Source organism: Artemia sp. Qi Xiang Cuo, chromosome 7, assembly GCF_049724085.1.
Source record: "Artemia sp. Qi Xiang Cuo chromosome 7, ASM4972408v1, whole genome shotgun sequence".
Lineage (NCBI taxonomy): Eukaryota > Metazoa > Arthropoda > Branchiopoda > Anostraca > Artemiidae > Artemia > Artemia sp. Qi Xiang Cuo.
Genome location: NC_142800.1, coordinates 16,018,327 through 16,034,526, shown reverse-complemented (window position 1 = coordinate 16,034,526; position 16,200 = coordinate 16,018,327).

Sequence of the window (16,200 nt, the reverse complement as noted above, 5' to 3'; positions counted from 1 at the left end):
ATTTTCAACTAATTTGACGAAAATGCCTATCTCAAAATCTCTATTGGATGTGTTTGGGAAACTGGTGGGCGGGAGAGGGGGGTTAGTTGCTTTCCAATAATTTTCTACTATTAAAAAGGGCACAAGCCCTTTCAATTTACAATCAAATGAGATTTTTTTGGAGTTTCTACGAGAAAGCCTTATATAAAAACCTTTTATGCTCCCAGGGCATAACTCACAACCCTTGCCCTGAGGGCTCTGAGGGGGTTATCAACCTCAAAGACCTCATTTTCAGAAATTTTAACTACGTTGAATAAAATAAATATCTCAAAATTTTGATTTCATGTGTTTCGGAAAATGCTGGGCGTCAGAGGGGGGGTTTGTTCCCCTTCAATCACTTTCAACTATTAAAAAGGCCACTAGCCTTTTGAATTTCCAATCGAATGAGTCCTTTTTGAAGTTTTTACGAAAACACTTTCTATTAAAACCTTATATGCCAAAAAACATAATAATTATAAACAAAATAAATGTATCAAAATTTTGATTGGATGTACTTGTAGAAATGGCGGGTGTGAGAGGCGGGTTAGTTGCTCTCTAATCACTTCCGACTATTAAAAAGGGCACTAGCCCTTTCAATTTCCAATCGAATGAGCTTTTTTTTAAGTTTTTACAACAACACTTCCTATAAAAACCTTATATGCCCCCAGGGCATAACTTACAATCCCAGCCCTGAGGAATCTGAGGGGTTATCATCCTCAACGACCTAATTTCCAGAGCTCTTAACTACGTTGAACAAAATGGATATCTCAAAATTTTGATTGCATGTGTTTGGGGGAAGTGGTGGGCGGGATAGGGGGGTTAGTTACCCTCCAATTAATTTCAACTATTAAAAAGGACACTAGCCCTTTCAATTTCCAATCGAATGAGCCCGTTTTAAAGTCTTTATAACGCTTTCTATAAGAACCTTATATACCCCAAGGGCATAACTTACAACCCTTGCCCTGAGAGCTGTGGGGGAAGTGTCATCCTCAAAGACATAATTTCCGGACCTTTCAACTACGTTGAACAAAATGTCAGTCTCAAAATTTTGATTGGATGTGTTAGGGGAAATGGTTGGCGTGAGAGGGGGGCTAGTTGCCCTCCAATCACTTTCGATTATTAAAAGCGGCAAAAGCCCTTTTGATTTTCAATCGAATGAGCCATTTTTTAAGTTTCCACGACAAAGCTTCTTTCTATAAAAACCTCTTATACCCCCAGGCCATATCTTACGACCTTTTCCCTAAAGGCTGTGGGGGAGTGTCCCCCTCAAAAACATAATTTCTATCAGAAAATCAACTACGTTAAACAAAATGGTTATCTCAAAATTTTAATCGGATGCGTTATAGAAAATGGTGGGCGTGGAAGGGGTATTAGTTGCCTTCCAATCACTATCGACTATCAAAAATGGCACTAGCCATTCCAATTTCCAATCGAATGAGCCCTTTTCGAAGTTTCTACGACAGCTCCTTCGATTCGGAATATGAAGGTGTTGCGGCAGGCGTATTCTGCAATGAGATTCCCTCTGTGAGTCATGGATCAAATTTAGCGTAAATGTGACAAACGGATTGTAAACAGTTCAGTGGCTAAAATCCATTTTTGCTGTTTTCTTGTGAAAAACTGCAGTGTTCCGTTGACGATAGTCTTTGTCGAATATTTTCATGTACCCTCAACACTTTATTTTTGCTCGATTTGTCCTTAAACGTTGCATATCTAATACCTTTCATTAATCTATTCCGTTGCACTTGAGATCAATCGTCCAATTCACGTAATTTGTAAATTTTGAAACCAGAAGATCTTATCTCAGGAACTTGAGTAATGCCCGGCTCAATGGTAACCGAAACTGTGGAAAACGGAATATTGATACCAATTGATACATCCTACATAGATACACAATAGATACAATAGATGCTGATTTCAAGTATATAAGTTTCATCAAGTTTAGTCCTACCTATCAAAAGTTACGCGCCTGAGAAAATTTGGCTAATTTTCGAAAAAAGGGGGAAAGACCCCCTAAAAGTTATAGAACCTTAATGAAAATCATGCCATCATATTCAGCGTATTAGAGAACCCTACGGCGGAGGTTTCAAGCTCCTATCCACAAAAATGTGAAATTTTGCATTTTTTGCCAGAAGAAAGATCATGGATACTTGTTTATTTGTTTGTTTTTTTCCCCAGGGGTGATCGTATTGACCCAGTTGTCCTAGAATATCGTGGAGGGCTCATTCGAACGGAAATTAAAATTTCTAGTGTCCTTTTTAAGTGACAAAAAAATGGAGGGTAACTAGGTCCCCTCCCACGCTCATTTTTTTCCCAAAGTCACCTGATTAAAATTTTGAGCCATTTTGTTCATTATGGTTGAAAATATGATAAATATGTCTTTTAGGATGACTTAATCCCCCGAAGTCCCCGGGGGGAGGGCTGAAAGTTATGAACTTTACCCAATGTTAACATATAGTATTGATTATTGGGAAGTATACAGACGTTTTCAGAGGGGATTTTTTCTGGTCGTGGGGGGGGGAGTGGGTCGGGGGTTTGGTGAGAGGATCTTACCGTGCAGGAAGTTTTCATGGGAGAAGGGACATTGCTATGAAAGTGGCGCCGGGATTCCCAGCATTATTTAAATAAAGATCAGAAATTATATATAAAAAAACAAGTTTTTTAACTGAAAGTAAGGAGCAACATCAAAACTTAAAACGAAAAAAAAACATTATGTATATGATTTGGTTCATTCTCTAGTCAATACCTTGCTCTTTAAGCCAAAGATTATTTAGTTCCTTCATAAGAGCTATTTATTCTAATTAACGGCATTTGTGGTTAAGGGGTCATTTTTAAAGAATTGGAACAAAACTCGAACTTTAGGTTAAAGAGCAAGGTGTTGAATAGGGGGCGAACCCTTTAATATACGTATTAAAAATATAAGAATATAGAGGTTCGTTACGTAAGTTAATTCGTAAGTTACGTATATTTATTACTAATAAAAACGTTCGTAAATCAAATTAAACAGGTTTCGAGAAAGCCATTTAACAAAATAAAAGTAAAATTAAGTAATAAAAGTAATAAAAGTAAAAATTAAACCTGCATTAATTCAAAAACGTTCAAAAATGAAATAAAAAAAACAAGTTTTTTTTAACTGAAAGTAAGGAACGACGTTAAAACTTAAGACGAACAGAAGTTATTCCGTATATGAAAAGGGCTGTCCCCTCCTAAAAGCCTCGCTCTATCCGCTAAAGTTTTTTTTTGTTTTAAAAAATATTATTTGTGAGAAAGTCAAACTTTAGCGCAAAGAGCGAGGCGTTTTGAAGGGGACAGCCCCTTACATATACGGAATAATTTCTGTTCGTTTTAAGTTTTAACGTCGTTCCTTACTTTCAGTTAAAAAAACTTGTTTTTTTATTTAATTTCAGAATAAGAGGTCCATGGGCCATAAGAACCTGCAACCTTGATCCTAGGATGTCTAGATATCAAGCTTGCATAATGTTTGATCCTTTTTTAAGAGCTATGGTTTACATTTTACCAAAGAATATGATTTATTCTCTGTCGAGAGTATAAGAGTCGCACGATAGTCCGTGCGTAAGTTTTAAGCAGTATGATGATCTGTCATAAATGATGTAATGCTTCTAATTACTTTGACAGGTCGTATTTGTTGGTCGAATAATAATTGATGGCACTGGTAACTAAGATGCTGGAGTGAACTAGTCCATATTTTGAAAAGAAAAAGCGTTCCATTGCTCTTGCAGTGGTTCACAGATTCGGATTTTTCAGACAACAGGTCTTTCATCACTCGACAGCGTTTTCTATTAACATCTTGAAGACAGATTTTTGCTATGTTCCAGTCACTAGGTAAACTTCTGACATCAGTTAGAATATTTTGTTTAGCAAGAAACACACCAGACTCTTCTCTTCCTTCTTAACTGCACAAATTGGGATGGCCTTTAACATCTCCAAAGCACAAGCAATTCACTGCTATTGTGAGCCTATTCTTAAGAAAGTCTATGCTTCAATCTTGGTGGTAATGGAATATAATTAATAGACTAATTTAGCTACCTTAGTGGCTTTTGTACTCCATCAATAAGCACTACAAAGACACAATGAATCTGGTGCTTGGAATGTTCGGTTGCAATACTTTGATACTATTTCTTGAAAACAAGAACTAATTTACAGCAGTTTAAGTGAGAAATTTCAGCTTACTCTTCATCCTTATTGTAGATGATGTCATATGCGTGGGAGAAGACGCGGAACAAAACTTAGCAACATTAGCTAAGGTGTTTGAGAAATTCAGAGAGGATAACTTAAACTGCTAGCCTGTAAAAGTAAATTTATTTCACACAAAAATTCAATTTGTAGAAGTAGTGGTAACGCAAGAAATGATACCCCTAGATCCTGATAAAATAACATGTGTTAAAAAACTCAAACCCCTTAGAACTATGAAGGAATTAAGAGGAGTTTTAGGCCTTACTGGCTACTTTAGAAAATTTGTGCGTAATTACGCCCAAATTGCGAAACCACTCACGGAGTTAACCAAAGGGAACTCCCAAAGTGTTGCCTGGTCCCGGGAAGCCCAAACTTCCTTAGACCGTCTCAAGAAGGCACGCACTTCGGAACCAATATTATCACTGCCTGATTTTGAAAACGGACAATTCGTGGTCACAACCGTCGCTAGTTAAAAGGGCATTGGCGCTATTCTTTCGCAAATAATCCCGGTAGAAAACCCTAATTCTCTAGAGGGAACGCCTAAACAAAAAAAATAGAAAAAATTATATGCTATTCAAGTAGAACCTTATCAAAAGGCGAAAGTAGTTATTCCTCCACAAACTTAGAATTATTATCTATAATCCACCACTTGGACAAGTTTAGACACTATTTAATCTGTAGAAAATCTATACTACGATCACACCATAAAAGCTTGCAGTACCTGCGAACATTTAAAAACCCCACGGGAATTCTTACTAGATGGATTATGAAAATCCAAGATCTAGATTACGAATTTGAATATTTAAAAGGTAAACAAAATGCAGCTTGTGACTTTTTGAGTAGATACCCAGAAAATATTCCGTCGGACGCCGAGGAAAATGAAGTTAACGCTATCAATACTACGAGTAAACATAAATGTAAGAAGAACAAAGTCATTCACACAGTAAAAGAAAATAAGGATAAGTATTGTCCCTTGTCTTTAGAAAATATAAAAAGAAATCAAAAAAGGACGAAATTTGTGTAGCACTTATTAATTATTTTGTGAATAAGGATGCATTACCAGATAAATTTAAAACCCTTAGAAAAGAAATAGATAATTTTTACTATGATCTTGATGAAGAAATACTATGCAGAATTGTGGCTGCTGAGGCAAATAGAAACCAAACATCAATAATACCTGTATTACCCCAAAACTTAATAATATCTGCCTTCGAATATTTTCATTCAGACATAGGTGGACACTTAGGTATAACGAAAACTTTCCATAAATTAAAACAATATTTTTACGTGCCGTCGGTAGTAACAAAACTTAAGGAATTTGTAAGTACATGCGAAGTGTGTAACTTAAGAAAAAAAACCAAGCTTCTCGTAATCCTCCAATTGGAAAAGTCCCGGTAGCGAGATTCCCCTTTGATTTTGTCTCATTTGATTTGTATGGAACCAGTGGAGGCTTACCTGTTTCCAACAGAGGCCATACTTGTATTCTTTCAGTTATAGATCACTTTTCCGGATTTACTTTTGCAAAAGCATTAAAAAATCAAGGCGTATACGCCATGAGTAAGGCGTTAGCGAAATTATTTTTAAAATTTGGCATCCCAAATAAGGTTATAAGTGACAACGGAAGCAATTTTGTTTCAAAAGTAACAAAAGACTTAATGAGTTTTCTTAACATAGAGAAATTGTTGACTTCCCCATATTACCCACAAGCTACTGGTAAAATAGAAAATACTTATAAAATATTTTCGAATGATATTAAGCATTTATACAAAAAACAACAGGAACGATTGGGATCAATTCTTACCTTATTTAACTAACACAATCAATACTGCTTATTCAGAAACAAGCAAAGACCACCCTTTTTATTTACTATTTGGTTGTGATTTTAAAATCGCGTATGAAGAGATTATTGAGTCCCGGTAATATTACAAGCAATTAGAGGATTACAAACAAGAATCCATAAATATGATGAGGAAAACTTATAAGACAGTAAAACAAGAGTTGGAAAAATGTAAAATAAGTCAAGAGCTAAGAAACCTACCCAAAATCAAAGGGAATTTAGGTTTTAAGTTAGAAAATTGCGTACCTAAAAAATGAGGTAAAGCGGAAGGCAAGAAACATTCCAGCAAATATTCTGGACCGTACAGAATAGTCAAAAAGTACGATAATGACTATACTTTTGAAGTGGTGAACCCCGATAGTGAAAGAACTTACAAGGCGCATGTTAGCCGAATAAAAAGAGCAAAATTTCCAGAAAAATGGGTACCGCGTCCCTCGTCTACCGATTTGTCAGATGCAGAAAATGAGCCCCCTAAATCAAGATTGGCAGAGCTGAAACCCTTTAATTTCAAGCAAGACTATTTCGAGAATGATAGTGACGAGGAATACTTTGAAGAATTTTTAACTATGAAAAATCTAGTTATTCCGAAGAGAAAATCCCTAATACCAGTAAGAATAAAAACGCCAAAAGACCCAAGAAGTTAATCATCAGAGAGCGCAGGAGAATTAGATTATACGATATCTCCAAAAACCCAATTTTTCCCTGAGAGAATTTCAACCCCTTGTCCCCCCAAAAGATTCCCAGATGATATGGTTTCCCCTGCATCACCAATAGAGAGGCCCCTGTCATTACAGGAGGAATTTAACAGAGCGGTAGAAACTCCGGTTATTATTGTAGAGAAAACTCCTCCCAAAGATTCAATTAAAACAAATCTGCGGGAACCTAAAAAGAAAAAACCGCAAGAAACAGAAGAAAAAGTAACGACACATTCAGGTAGAACAGTTAAGAAACCGGACAGATTAAGATACCCTTAGTCAGTATAGAATTAAGAGATTTTTTATGGATAAGCGTCATAAATAGAGTAAAAATCATACAATTTTAAAAATACTGTAGAAAAATTTTGTTCAACATATGTCACGGCTTCGCACGAATCAAAACCGTCTGATACCGTCTGTTCAACATATATCAGTTCCCGAAAACAAATTCTAATTAAAAAGTCACATTGCATATAATTAATTCGAACAATTGCCTTTAATATAAAAAGTCTACCCGTACCATTCCAGTACGATGTATCCAGTCCAGCTGGAAGAAGCCGTAAAAGAAAATACTAAGCGAGAAATATTCATACACCTTAGAAATGATTTTTGGTTCTTTTCTGTCCCTACAAAAACTGTTGGAACTTTGCCTTGTTATAACAATACAGAAATAATAAATCTAAGTTACAGGACAGAATTACTATTACAAGATGTGGGTGCGGTAACCATAAAACAAGGATATCGACTTGTAACTAAAGAGTCAACTGTTCGAACGCCGTTAATTACCACGAGCGCAAATATAATAAGTCCCAAAATAATCAATTTCAAGTCAATTAACCTGTCGGACACTATTCCCGATATAGAGAGCGAGTAAATTAAAACCTCGATATGGTTCAAAATAGAAAATAATAAGGAGACATTCAGGCTTAAAAAAATTAGAGAAGCAGTAGACTCCCAGATCCCCCTATTTACAAATGAAGACCAAAGATTAACGTATGTGGATAATAGATACGGATTATTCTCAACCAATTTCTGGTGGAACATACTACTGACTGTATGTCTCGTGTTCGCGATTTCCCTGACCATGAGAATCTTACTGATATTTAATTATGGAAAAATCCTGAGACTAAGAAGGCAAAACCAAAAGGGAGAACACAAGGAAACCGCTTAAATGCAAAAGTTAAACCCGAAACCCCATGAAAACATCTCAGCCAAGAAAAAGGGAAGACATTAGAAAACGAGTGGGTACAGAGGTCTCCAATTGTCCTTGCTATGTCTTGTTCCCTCATTGTAAGTGTAGTTTACGTAAAACCGTGTGGTTACGACACTGCAACATTCTATTCTTAAACAGCAGGGACGTGCGTGAACATTGAAGGCATGAAATATGTTGTAAACTGAGACCTCAAATTTAACAATGTAGAGTAACTTATGTTTAAAGGATTGTTTTAAATCTAACGTAGAATTAAATAAGTGTTGAAGGATTAAATAAGTCTTGTATCGTTGTTTTTTTTAAACAAATTAGAAGACATCTCTGTTTTAGATTTCCCAATGGGAATTCTATGTATCTGAAACCAACATGATAATAATGTCGTTTTATTAAAACCAATGTTTATGTAGTAACATTAGAGTATCTATTTGATATTGTCTTGTAGGGTAACATTCACCCTAAAATGCACCTAATCGCATTGTTTAATATGTATTATGACGACTTGTTTTAAAGAACGTGTGATTCTGCCTCGTTATTTTTATTACAGGAAGTGGAATGACATATATGAAATCGATCATTACAATGCATAGTCCAGTGCAGATACAACGCATCTATTTTCATCATACCTCAACCAACGAAGAGCACTCACCATAGACTCCAGGCACTTTTCATTCCAGCTTCGTTTACGAAAATTATAGTTACCTTTTGATCATTGTTTCCTCGACCACAAACCATATTACGTATCAGGTAACACTATATTTGAATCTCAGTATCCAGTACATTATCGAACTATATAAACACATAAATCCTGAGAACCCCATCGACCAGTACAAGAGATATGTACATAAATATCACCCTTGATAATCCTTATGGACCCATGTACCATATGACTGTATAGTTACGATATTTGATGAATCCAAAGATTATTTATGTGTTGCAGATTCACGCGTCGAATCCCTTTCGACCATCTCTCGGAATCCATCCAATCACTTCTATCAAATGCGAAAAGTTCTTACCTCTGATATTCCATAAATGTTACGAGATAATTTCTGAAAAATGGACCTGGAAACCAACCATTGAATTGCAGAAGCCAAAATTAACCCCAGTGACTAACCCCTCGGTGACAATATACCCCTCCCACAAGTTATAGACAATATGTTGAAGGAGTCACTAAAGTTTGATGTCGACCCATTCCAAATCCAAACATCAATTCCCCTGTGATTAACCAAGGAATCACCGCAAAAGTTAATGAACGCAAGCCATGCACCAACAGTTTTATAAGAGAACTGTAATCTCTAAGTGCACGAATGAACAATTTATACGAAAGTACATTATCTATGTTCTTTAAAATATCCAAAAAATGATATGCGGAGAAGAAAATGAACGCAGTCCCAGTGTTCAACCCCTTAACGATAAGGCACCTTATGAACTATCCACAAAAACAGTAGGTGAGAATGAACTCTGATGTCAAAATTCCATACACCTGTACCAGGGAGTATAATTTCCCGTTTAACAATTAGAGAAAGCGTTTCGTCCAAGATGAACATAACCATGCTCGAACTGTTCCGGGAAGAAACTATATTGTAAGTGTTTTAAATTTTCTTTTGCACAAGACGAAAAGAGTGAACGACCATAATTTACAACAGAAGGAGTGAGTACGCTAAAAGACATGAATGGTGATGAAATAGGTGTGAATTTGCATATGTTACATTTTAATAACTTCGATAACTTAACAATTCGGATCCTACCGACCGCGCCATATGTGGCATTAGATGTCGTGGCTTTGAATGTTGTGGCGTTAAGGATTGCCCAACAGCAATGGGGGGTAAAGTAAATGCGTGACCGCGCCACTTGCTGAACGCGAGAAAATAAAATACGAAACTATATAAATGTAACCTCTTTTCCTTGAGTTATCTTCTTGTCAATTACCTCTAATGTTAAGTAGAAATCAGATTCCCGGGAGCGTTACCGATAGAGGCATACGAACTAGTTACCTGCTGTGCGATTAGATGCAGACATATAAATAAAACAAACACAAATAGAAAAGCAATAGTTTTATTGAGACTTACATTTAGGTGTGCAACAGTGCTTCACTTCAACTGACAACGACAGAGGCAAAGATGATAATCATTAAATTGACTCTCAAAAATAATGATGATGGCAATAGAGGAAATCAATAATTGACACGAAAAACAATTTTCATCACTATATCGCACGAGTATAGATCCTGCGCCCTACTAGCTATTTCACGATTGGAAGAAAATCACTAAATCAGCCAAAAAATCACCAGAATTATAATACTATTTATCAGTGTAATGAATAGTTATTTTGCTTCTTTACCATGTTCTATACAGGCGCACGTAAGGGAAGGGTGTATAATTACCCCCCTAGATGTAGAAAAAAAAACTTTTATATTGGCGTTTTTTTTTTTCTAAAGCGAAATTACCATTGAAATTTTGAGAAATGCCTTTTTGCTTCTTTATGCAGAGAGTAGAAAAAAATTCTTGAAAAAACTGCAGTTTTCCCCCAAGAAATGTGAGAACTATTTTGTTTTTACTCTAGTTGAGCTAGTGTAATTACTGGACACCAGTAGCAATTTCGAAAATGACCTTTTTTATATTTTTATTGAAAAAATTTGTCTCGCCCTTCACAAATTTTGATAAGCATGGGTTTTATCGTTTCTTTAATAAAAAAGATCCAAATAAAATTTTTTTCTCCCAAAGTATTTCCGTTTATTACTGACAATAAATTAAAAAAAAAATTTCCACAAAATAAGTTTTTCAAGTTAAGTAAAGAGCTCTAATAAACCTAGAATGAGCAAAAATCAAATCAAATAATCTACCAAGCGTGAAAATACCACAAATCAGCAGAAATAAATAAATTAAACCCAAAACGAACAGAAATTAAAATAAATAACCGAGTCAAACTCAAAATGAGCAGAAATTAACATGATTAGGGCTCACAACCCCTATGCTTTCTCAATCCCAGAACATAACTTGCACTCTACTGAAAAAATACAAATGAATGTGCATTGTCAGTTTAATATACATATGCTCATAGTTGTTCTTTAAAATCTTAATAATTTTCTATTTATTAAATTGAAAACATTTGCTTCTAAGTAAAATGCAAATTATGTTCTGGCCTTGAGTAGGCATAGGGGTTGTGAGCCCTAATCATGTTATGTTCTGCTCGTTTTGAGTTTGACTCGATTATTTATTGTAATTTATGTTCGTTTTGGGTTTCATTTATTTATTGATGCTGATTTTTTGCAGTATTACGCTTGGTAGATCATTTAATTCTATTTTTGCTCATTTTTGGTTTAATGGAGTTCTTTAATTTTCCTTGAAAAACTTATTTCGTGGAATTTTTTTTTTAGTTAATTGTCAGTAAAAAACGGAAATATATTGGGAGAAAAAGATTCTTTGGATCTTTTTTTTATTAACGAAACAATAAGACCAATGCTTATCAAAATTTGTGACGGGTGGGACAAATTCTTTCCATGAAAATATAAAAAAGAACATTTTCAAAATTGTTGCTGGTGTCCCAGTAATTATATTGTACTTCAGGGTTCTTTTCCCACTTTTTAGATGGAAACCTGCAAAAATTACACAAAAGTTTTACTGCTGTGAATCAGGGTGTTCGGGGTATGCACTTTTGAAGGGGGGAAGGTACACTGACTGTCATTTTGTCTAAAATCCCTCTCACAAAGCGAAGTTTGGTCTCCTAGTACCGCTTATTAAAACTGATTACCATAGAAAAGGAGTATAGATTGGTACCTATTATATGTGCGAATAGTCTTGGAACCTTTCAACTATGCTGAACAATTGGCTATTTCAAAATTTTTATCAAACGATTTTTGAGAAAAAAGGGATGTGTGGTTGCCCTCCATTTCTTTTGGTCACATAAAAAACGACCCTAGATATTTTAATTTCTGTTCAAATGAACCCTCTCCCGATGTTTTAGGACCATTGGGTCGAAACGATCATCCCTGGGTAAAAAACAAACATCCGTAATCTTTCTTCTGGCAAAAAATATAAAATCAACATTTTTTGAAGATAAGAGCTTGAAACCTCTATAGAATATGAAGTTAAACGTGCTTATTAGGCATTTCATTTACAAATAAGAGAATTTGGAGAATTATTGGAGTATTGCCTAACAGACCTCAAAAATCCCTATTATAGGGGGAAAATCCCTAGAATGGAAACACTGTTTGGCTGAGGCTAAAATTCAGTTTCTCTTTTTGCTGATTAAGAACTTTTCTTTTTTGACACGAGATTTAAACTTAATTAGAGGAAGTCGGAATTATCTTTAGAAAGAAAGAATTTTATTTTTTTGTATTTTAAATATATCACATACTATTCACGGTACATCATCACAACTGATTGTGGATGCGTCGGTTTCCCAGCGAAACCTAATCAATCATACTGCAGAAATTATTCTGTGAAATATGATCCTAATTTAATACAGTTCCTCTCTTTATTTATCTAAAAATGGCCAAAAACGATTGTTTCTCTTTTATTAATATACTGAAAGTATTTTATAACCAATACGACATTTTAAAAATTCCTGTAATACTTCTACATTGCTCCAAAATATTAATTATAAGCTGAAAATTGTTTTCGTTTTAAAACTTATTAGAAACAATACAAAATATGATTTTATTTGCCGAAAAATTGATTCCTTGTGAGTGAATAGAGACGCACTAGAATAGAATTGCATAAAAGATAACTAATTACTCTGTTTGTTGACACACGATTACTCTTAATGAATGCAATCTTACTGTTACTCCTGTCATGATTGCTAAGTAAAAATAGTCTGGAGTGATGGGTATGCATGTAAAGGAAAGCAAAATGGAGATAAGATTGAATTATGAAAAAAAAGAAGAAGAAAAAACAACCACAGTTCGGCTAATATTTCATGGCTATAAATAGTCTAAAAAATAATACTATGCAATAGTATAGGCCAACTAGCCTTATGGATCGGCAATCATTGAGGTTTCTATAGCCAAGAAACAGCGACGTGCTTGCATATTGTTGGCGTAAGGTATCTTTGTGTCACGGAGAATTTGCATTCACAGCTATATTATTACTAGGAAACCAAAAAAAAATAGAAGAAATATGGACGCAGGAATTAAAAACCAGATTAGTGGATAGGAAACTATCATTCCTGGTTAACCTTCTTTTTTTGTCACTAAGGCTAGCCTAAGGCTTAGGCCTACTTATAAGACAGAAACTAGAAATGAAAAAAGGACATTATCCTGTGACTTTGATAAAAAATACTTGTTTCACCCCCAATAATCCCCTAAAATGTCAATTTTTCCATGCATTAAGCATGTTTTATGTCATTCTAAGACATGTAAAAAAAGTTGAAATAAAACCATCATGTTTAAAAATAAACTTCAAAAATTATAAAAAAATGGGGGGATGGGCCCCAAAAATTTGGAGTGGGAGACTTCCTGGAGGCTGGGGAGAGGGGACCTTGGAGGTTGAGGTCCTTGGTGGCAAGGGTCATTGGTGGTTGCAGTCCTTGATGGTTCAAATCCATAACCACCTCACTAGTTGATTTTTATAGATTTCTAAGGACTGTTCTGAATTTCTTTATTAAAATTCTTTTCTTGGCATCTACATCTTTATTAGAATCAACTTTTGTATTGACGACACTGCTTAAATTGATACTTGTGTAATATACAGAACACAGCCGGGAAGTAAAGCTAGGTTACTTCACAATATCATCTTGACACCAATGGCTCTATTACTTTCAACTTTCATACTATCCCGTTAAAAATACGAATAATATCTAGCTGTGTTTCACCCCCTATGAAAGTTCTACTTCAAGAATTTTTTATAATCAAATAAAAGGATTTTATAAACAAAGTCTTGAATAGTAACAAACAGTTATTACGTAGGTTGATTTCGTCAACATCCTGTTACATAAATTCAGGGTAAATTCAATTGAGGTCAATGATCTTATACTGGTTGTATTCACTGAGCGGGTTGCGTCACCCTCGAAAGTAAAGAGTCGAATCCTTTGACGGACATTTATGTAATTTTTTAAAGTTGTAAAATTTTCCTAAGAGTCTTATAAGCAATAAGCAAATTCTGGAGAAATTAAAAAAACATGGTCCATTAAAAGTAGAAGTTGATTTAAAATTTTTCTTGGAAAGCACAAATAGTGGCGATTTGACACCACGAAGACAAAAACGAAGACGTACTGATTCACCCGGTAGTATGTAAAAGGGTAGCGGACGGTTACATTCAAAACAGATCAAGTTTTGAAAGGTGTTTATGAATATATTGGAGAACCAGATAGTTTAAGTTCTCCCACTACACTTCTTAGGTTACTGGACTTAAAAAGAAGCTAGCAAAAAAGTGATTGCAAAACGGTCCCAGTTACAACCTTCATCGAAGTTATAACACTAAAAGCTGTCGATATCGAAAAACGACAGTCTCTCTTCCTTTTTGTATATTGCTAGCGGTTCTAACTAGTCTAAAAATAATTCCACAATGTCGTAATAGCCCGTACAATTATATTTTACTTGCAATAAGTGTTTTTACTCGGTATGCATATGCAGTTCTATCATAGGCAACGCGCTAGCGCTGCCTAAGTAAAGAACGATGTGGGCACAACGTGTTTTTTTTTCTTCAGTCGGGCACTTCGTATCGCAGAAGTTGTCGTAAAAGCTTCAAAAAGGGCTCATTCGATTGGAAATTGGAGTTGCTAGTGCCCTTTTTAATAGTCGAAAGTAATTGGAGGGCAACTAGCCCCCACCCCTCGCCCATCATTTGCCAAAACACATCCAATCAAATTTTTGAGATAGCCATTTTGTTCAGCGTAGTTAATTTCCAGATAGAAAATATGTTTTTGAGGAGGACTCTTCCCCATAACCATTAGCGTAAGGGTTTTAAGTTATGCCCTGAGGGCATATAAGAACGATGTGGGCACAATCTACTATGTATAATTTTTTTTCCTTTAGAGCAGGGCACTCCATATGGAAGAGAACGTCGTAGAAACTTAAAGGAGCTCATTCGATTGGAAATTGAAAGTTCTAGTGGCCTTTTTAATAGTCGAAAGTGATTGGAGGGCAACTTCCCCCCCCCCCCAAGCCCATCATTATCCAAAACACATCCAATTAAAATTTTGAGACAGCTATTTTGTTCTGCGTAGTTGATTTCCAGATAGAAAATATGTTTTTGAGGAGGACTCTTCCCCAAAATCCTCAGGGAAAGGGTTTTAAGTTATGCCCTAGGGGCATATAAGGTTTTTATAGAAGGCATTGTCATAGAAAGTTAAAAACAGGCTCATTTGATTGGAAATTCAACGGGCTAGTACCCTTTTTAATTGTCGAAAGTGATTGGTTGGTAACTTGCCCCCCCCCCCCCCCCCACACCCATCATTCCCTCAAACACATCCAATTTTCGCAGAAACGGCGTTTTCGCAGAAACGTCGAAACAGGCTCATTCGATTGGAAATTTGAAGGGATAGTACCCTTTTTAATACTCGAAAGTGATTGGAGGGTAACTAGCCCCTCCCCCCTTTTCCCATCATTTCCTCAAACACATCCAATCAAAAATTTGAGGTAGCCATTTTGTTCAGTGTAGTTGATTTCCATATAGAAAACATGTTTTTAAGGAGGACACTCCCCCACAACCCTCAGGGCAAGGGTTTTAAGTTATGCCCTGGGGGCATATAAGGTTTTTATAAAAGGTTTTGTCGTAGAAACTTCAAAAAAGGCCCAGTCGATTGGAAATTCAAAGGGCTAGTGCCCTTTTTAATAGTCGAAAGTGATTTGAAGGCATTGTCGAAGAAACTTCAAAAAAGGCTCATTCAATTGAAAATTCGAAGGGCTAGTACCCTTTTTAATAGTCGAAAGTGATTGGAGGGTAACTAGCCCCTCCCCACCCTCATCATTTCCCCAAACACATCCAATAAAAATTTTGAGATAGCTATTTTGTTCAGCGTAGCTGATTTCCTGATAGAAAATATGTTTTGAGGAGGACACTTCCCCACAACTCTCGGGGCAAGGGTTTTAAGTTATGCCTTGAGGGCATATAAGAACGATGTGGGCACAATGTACTATGTAAAATTATTTTCCTTCAGAGCTTGACACTTCATATGGAAGGGGTCGTCGTGAAAACTTCAAAAGGAGCTCATTCGATTGGAAATTGAAAGTTCTAAAGCCCTTTTGATAGTCGAAAGTGATTGGAGGGCAACTAGCCCCCCCCCCCCCGCCCATCATTCTCCAAAACACATCC